At 39.1% G+C, this 7,185-nt stretch overlaps 1 non-coding gene across 1 annotated transcript; it reads left to right on the top strand.

The window, feature by feature from the left end:
- Window positions 1-6,866: 6,866 nt before the first annotated feature.
- TRNAE-UUC lies at window positions 6,867-6,938 on the top strand. The gene has a single exon. It is a non-coding gene; the product is annotated as a tRNA-Glu (tRNA).
- The last annotated feature ends 247 nt before the right edge of the window (window positions 6,939-7,185 follow it).

The following is a 7,185-nucleotide window of genomic DNA, read 5'->3' as shown; positions in this document are numbered from 1 at the left end:
GGACCAGTGCACTACGAATGCTGGCTCCTCCCACAACCAAATGGCTTGGATTTGGTTGTTTCTGAGATGGGCATCCTCGGTTTCCATTATCGCCGAAAATCAGGGACGACCATCTCTAAGGATGACCATCTCTAAGGTCAACCTAAATTTCACGATTTGGGCGTCCCTGACCGTATTATCGAAACAAAAATAGGCGTCCATCTTGTTTCGATAGTACGGGTTTCAGGAAAACTTGGGCGTCCCTTTCGATTATGCCCCTCCACATGAATCAGCTTACTCTTAATCTACTTTTATTTACATCTTCAAAAAAATTCTAATAAATCAGTAAGGCATAAACATACACTTGTAAATCCAGCCTACTGTACTTCTCATTATCTCCAAAGCTTGAATATACATGTTAAACAACACAAGTGAAAGCAGAGAGCCCTGAGGCAACCAGAAAGAACAGAATATGAGAAAAACCTTTCCCCTTCCCAAGAGATTCTCTACCACTGATCCTGGGAGGAAGCCTCTAACCATGGCAGAGCTACTTGTTTCATCACAAGATTATCTAACTCTTCCAACAACCTGTGATGTGCTGGTATTGAAAGTCACTGTGAGAGCTAGTAAAATCAACATTCTAGAACAACCCTTGTGCAAATTGAGTCACAAATCCAAGCACATAACAACATCTTGTACTATGTTGAGGGCCGAACCCTGATTATGCCTCATCAAGCAGACTTCCTTCCTCCAAAAATCACTGAATGATCAGTTACATCAGTTTCTAACATTTTTGCCAACACAGGAAAATAAGAGATCAGAGGACAAATAACTGTAATGTGTCACCTCTAGGGTTTTTGAGCACTGGCTTAATCACAGGTAGGGACTATCCATTTTGAAAAGACAGTTCCATCATCTACAACAAAACCTCTTCAATTCGTGTGGCAAATCCTTTAGCAACTATGCCAGGTAAGACGCCAGCTCACTATTCTGTAAAGATAATTTGCTCAGAAAATTTTCAAAGCTGAGGGAATAGGAAAGATGTATTTCTTCAAAAATATGCTGGAATATGATAGATGGGAATAGATTGGTGGCTGCTACAAAAGTATGAGAAGGGGGTGAGGAAGAAAGCTCTTTCTCTCCCTTTTCTCCTACTTGTGTTTCAGCCACCAATCTATTTTCATCTATTGTTTCAGCTTCAATCACAGCTATATGGAGGGGAAAGAAGTTTGAATTTTTTTCAATCTTTGATGAAATAAATTGGCCAGTTCCTGACTACTGGGCCAGAACCCAGTTCAAAGTCAGAGGGGGTTTTTTTTGTTTTGTTTTTTTGCATTGACAATGAGAGAAAAATAAAACCAATAGAAAGAGGAAGAGAGAATTAAAAAGAATAAAAAATTATTAAGAGAGGAGAATTAAAAAGGGAAAAAAGAAAAAATGTAAATGGTATTCAGAGAACCATTGAAGAACCTTTATACCAAAAGGGCCCTGTTTACTAAGCAGGTGCTAATGCTAGAGACACCCATATATTCCTATGGGTGTCTTTAGTGTTAGCACGCTAAAATGTTAGCGTGCCTGCAGAGCAGCTTAGTAAACAGGGCCCAAGGTGTGCTTATTATAGAAATTTAATGCGTACAAAAATTTATTTCACTCATTAAAACAGGTTTTAGTGCTCAATGTGTTATATCACAACCATATTAATATAGCCACATTAAACTTAACACCTCAGTTTTAATGTAATTTAGTTTAGTTTATTTAACAAATAATAAAATGCCCGTAACACTGTACACAATAAACAAATACATGTAAAGGAGAGAATTCTATACATTGTGCTCAAAATTCAGTGCCCAAAAAATCTGGCACCAAATGCTAGTCTACACAGTGTGGGTCGAATTATGTGCTGTTTGTAGAATAGCACTCGGTGCAGAAAATTGCATAACCCTAATTCTGCACCAATTCTGCACCAAGTTTTGGTGCTGTTTTTTGATGCCGATGTCAGTGCGCTGACATCGGCGTGTAATGTGTGATGATGTCATTCATATAGGGACAGTGAGAAAAATGACAGGAGCAGGAGACAGCCAAATTTCACAGAAGGTGACATTCTCCTCCTGGCAAGGCTGTTTATGGCCAAAAAGGAAAGTTATTTCATAATCCCAGGGCACAAGAGAAGGAGGAACTACAATGCCTACAGGAAGGCATGGCTGATGCTGACTGCACGCTACAATTTATTTATTTATTTATGACATTTAGATCCCACAATATTCCCGCCCATGGGCAGACTCAATGTGGCGTACAGTAGTTAATAAGCAAACGACAATATCAATAGTACAAAGTACGGTAGACAAGGGCACAGGTGAGAGAGAGAAAGAACTGATAAGGAAAAGGAAGAGAGGGTAGGTGATAAGTCATCACAGAGCAAGTCTCCTTCCTTAGGGAAGTAAGTGCAAAATGCAAGCAGAGTACAGTATAGCTCCTGATTGCAACACAACAAAGCATTGTTTGCATGTTAATCAAGTACATGTATGTAGTAATGGAAATTACAGACCAGTAAGCCTGACTTCAGTGCAGGGTAAAATAGTAGAAACTATTATAAAGAATAAAATTATGGAACACGTGGACAAACATGGTTTAATGGGACAGAGTCAGCTTTGATTTAGCCAAGGGAAGTCTTCCCTCACAATTTGCTTCATTTCTTTGATGGTATAAATAAATATGTGGATAAGGGTGAGCCGGTTTTCAGAAAGTTTTTGACAAAGTTCCTCATGAGAGACTCCTGAGAAAATTAAAAAGTTATGGGATAGGAGGCAATGTTCTTCTGTGGATTAGAAATTGGTTACTCGACAGAAAAGAGAGGGTAGGGTTAAATGGCCGTATTTCTCAATGGAGGAAGGTGAATAGTGGAGTGCTGCAGGGATCTGCACTGGGACTGGTGCTATTTAACATATTTATAAATGATCTGGAAAATAGAACGATGAGTGAGGTGATTAAATGTGCAAATGACACAAAACTATTCAAAGTTCTCAAAACACATGCAGATTATGAAAATTGCAAGAAGACCTTAGGAAACTGGAAGATTGGGCATCCAAATGGCAGATGAAATTTAATGTGGACAAATGCAAAGTGATGTATATTGGGAAGAATAATCTGAATCATAGTTACCTGATGCTAGGGTCAACCTTAGGAGTCAGCACTCAAGAAAAAGATCTAGGTGTCATTGTAGACTATATGCTGAAATTTTCTGCTTAGTGTGCAGCAGCAGTCAAAAAAGCAAACAGGATGCTAGGAATTATTAGGAAAGAGATGCAAAATAAGACCAAGAATATTATAATACCTCTGTATCACTCCATGGTGTGACCTCACCTTGAGTTTGGGGTTCCATTCTGGTCATCGTATCTCACAAAAGATATAACAGAATTAGAAAAGGTTAAAAGAAGAGCAACCAAAATGATAAAGGGGGTGGACCTTCTCCCATATGAGGAAAGGTTATAAAGGTTAGGGCTCTTCAGCTTGGAAAAGAGAAAGCTAAAGGGGGATATGACTGAATTCTAGAAAATCCTGAGTGGTGTAGAATGGGTAGAAGTGAATCGATTTTTCTCTGTTTCAAAAAGCATAAATACCAGGCGACGCTCAATGAAATTACATGAAAATACTTTTAAAACAAATAGGAGGAAACATTTTTAGTTAAGCTCTGGAACTTGCTGCTGAAAGATGTGGTAACAACAGTTAGTGTATCTGGGTTTAAAAAAGGTTTGGACAGGTTCCTGGAGGAAAAGTCCATAGTCTGTTATTGAGATGAACATGAGGGAAGCCAGTGCTTGCACCGGGATTGGTAGCATGGAATGTTGCTACTAATTGGGTTTCTGCCAGGTATTTGTGATCTGGATTGACCACTGCTGGAAGCAGGATACTGGGCTAGATGGATCATTGATCTGACCCAGTATGGCTATTCTTATGCTCTTAGGGTCACAAGAAAACACCATAGTCTGTGTTTTAGAGAGATTTGGTTTCATTTGATTAGATTCAATCCAATGCAGGGTTTGTTCCAATTTGGATATCATGACAGATCGTTCAGACAAGTCAACAGGATCAAAGGGTGCTAAATCTGAACATCATCAGTGTAAAGGAAAGATGTAAAACCCAAGTCAGAAATAAGTGATGCCAAAGGGGCCATGAATATATTGAAAAGCAACAGGTTTGACATCAGGGGTGTTAGGTGCTCGTGAGTTGAGTTAGAGAGCATTCCAAGGGAATTAAGATGTCTGGGGGGGGGGGGGGGTCGGGGAAAGGGATCAGTTACCTGCTGTGACAGATAGCACAAGTACCAACTCTATCTGGCACTGCAGGTAACATCGTGCCATTCAGTGTTTGCCCTGCATGATAAATGCAGGCAGATGCTTGATATGCCACCTGTGTTTAGGAAGAGGTTTTTTGCGTACCTTGCACTAGTTTTGCAACTAACACATGGTATGGTCAAATTTTTACTGCACTTTAGTTAAAGAACCCCTAAATGTTTTAATACATGAGAATTGACTGTACACATGTTAATTCGTAGGTTAATGCGCATTAAGGGCCCTGTTTACTAAGCTGCATTATAGGCACATTAACATTTTTAATGCACGTTAACCATGTACGCGCATTAACTGTGTACACGCCTACAATATCCCTATAGATGTCTACACAGTTAGCGCATGCGCTAATTAAAAATGCTAATGCGCCTTAGTAAACAGGGCTTTAAATCAATTTTGCATGCACTTTTTCTAAGATGCTTTAACACACCCATTTTATGCTAATGAATGTGTGTCCCTAAAATATAACATTGTCCAATGCAAGAAGCAAGAACTCAAGTATTCCATTACTTTGTTCATGAATGCTTATATTAAAGGGATTTTTTAAAAATAATTTGTCTGAACCAAGATTAATGCACTTAATTATTTATGCATTCCTGTAGAGCTGTAAGTTCTATTCAAGACAGTCCCTGGCAGTCGCAGTTGTTAAATACCATTAACAAAATATAGCCTCAGTAGGGGGGGGAGGGAAAGGGTTGTAATGCTCACTACTTCATAAATGAACTGCAGAATATAATGGAGTATAATTCATAGAAATATACTGACTGGGAATAGTATTATGAAATGATAGAAAAATGAAGAGGAAATAGGTGGGCAAATGCAAATCAAAAACAAAATACTCCTTTCAAAATTGAAAGACAAAAAGTAATAAATATAAAATGGTGAACTGCTGCTGAGATGTAAGTAGTCAGATAGGAACCTCAATTTATTCATTCTAATGTATGCAGAAAACAAAAAGACCTCAGTGACATCACTTCAGCACTTACTGAAGGTGGAAAACACTTTGCATCCTATGCAATCGGGCACCCTAGGGGGCACTGCAGTGGACTTAATAAAATGCTCCCAGGTACAAAGTTCCCTTACCTTGTGTGCTGAGCCCCCCAAAACCCACTACCCCCAACTGTGCACCACTCTCATAGCTCTTACGGGCAAAGGGGGCACCTATTTGTGGATACAGTGGGTTTCTGGTGGGTTTTGGAGGGCTCACAGTTTCCTGCACAAGTGTAACATGTAGTGGGGGTATGGGCCTGGGTCCACCTGTCTGAAGTGCACTAAACTACTCCAAGGACCTGTATGCTGCTGTCATGGACCTGAGTATGACATCTGAGGCTGGCATAGAGGCTGGTAAGTAATATTCATCATTAATAAAGGATTGCATTTTTCTCATTCCTGAAGGCCCAGTGTTTACTTTTTCTGTTTGTTTGGTTGCTTTTGTATGCTGTTTTCCCTCTGTTTTGTGAAAGTAATATTCTTCAACACAATGTTTGGGGGTGGGAGGGAGTTAGTGACCACAGGGGGAGCAAGTGGAGGTCATCCCTGATTCCTTCCAGTGGTCATGTGGTCATTTGAGGCACCTTTTTGTGCCTTATTCATAAGAAAAACAGGTCTAGCTCAAAATGTCCACGTTTTAGTGCTGGACGGTTTTGCTTTGTTCCATTTATGGCTCAAAGACGTCCAAATCTTAGGGTCACCCAATTCCCACCTTGAATACACCCCCAATACGCCCCCTTGAGATTTAGATGTCCTTCTGACAAACTTCTGAGAAAGACGTCCAAAATGCGATTTCAATTATACCGATTTGGATGTTTCTGTGAGATGGATGTCCAAATGCCGATTTATGTCACTTTATGTCACTTTTTGGATGTACATCTCTTTCGAAAATGAGCCTGAAATTGTAGTTGACATTCAAAAGATTTGGTTAATTGTGGGAGTTTACCAGACACATCTCAGCTTTTGAATTCTCCTCTAGCACCCAGTTAAATTTAACCAGTTTTCTCTGGGAGACATTAGAAGTGTACCAGGTGCAGTTAAACTTTAATCAAATAACATGGATAGAACTATCTGATTAAAGTTTATCTGGCTAAGTCTAGTCGAAAATTTGTAGTCTAAAGATAACCAGATAGTTAACTTTAGGATGCAATTTTGGCCTGACTTAACTAAAAAAAGATATTTTAAGTTCATGGCTAAAGTTTTGTTTCCCGGTTTATAACAATGTATGGACCAATATATATTGATGCATTATGAATTGTGGTGTACCAAGGTATGTATAGGTGTATTATGCATATTGGGGGGATTATATATATGCCACTTTAAAAATCTGCACAGAAAACATTTCCACCTATGTTTATGTTTATTTAAAACTTGATATACTGCCTTTACATCACAATAGGTCAAAGCGGTTAACAATGTAAAATAGTAACATAAAATCAAACAAAGAAAAGGAACTCCATAATTAATAGGAAAGAAAACAGTCACTCATACAAAAAAGAATAGCAAACATCAACAATAGCAGTAGTGTGTGCAAACCTGACATTAACAAGCTCCCATATGGTCTAGGGGTTAGGATTCCTGGTTTTCACCCAGGTGGCCTGGGTTTGACTCCCGGTATGGGAAGCAAAATACCTTATTGTTAAATTGTACAGCGCTGCGTAGCCCTAGTAGCGCTTTAGAAATGTTAAGTAGTAGTAGTAGGTCAATGAGAACTGGATGGAAAGGCTGATTGAAAAAAATATGTTTTATGTAGTTTTTTAATTACTCTACTCTCACCATAATACCATCACCTGAGCAACTACATAAAGCTGACACCTACACAAGACCACAATCCAGCTTATAATCGAACGAGAAAAACGCCCAAGTTCCG

The sequence above is a fragment of the Microcaecilia unicolor genome, chromosome 2 (assembly GCF_901765095.1).
Source record: "Microcaecilia unicolor chromosome 2, aMicUni1.1, whole genome shotgun sequence".
Lineage (NCBI taxonomy): Eukaryota > Metazoa > Chordata > Amphibia > Gymnophiona > Siphonopidae > Microcaecilia > Microcaecilia unicolor.
This window is presented reverse-complemented; position numbering and strand designations above follow the sequence as displayed.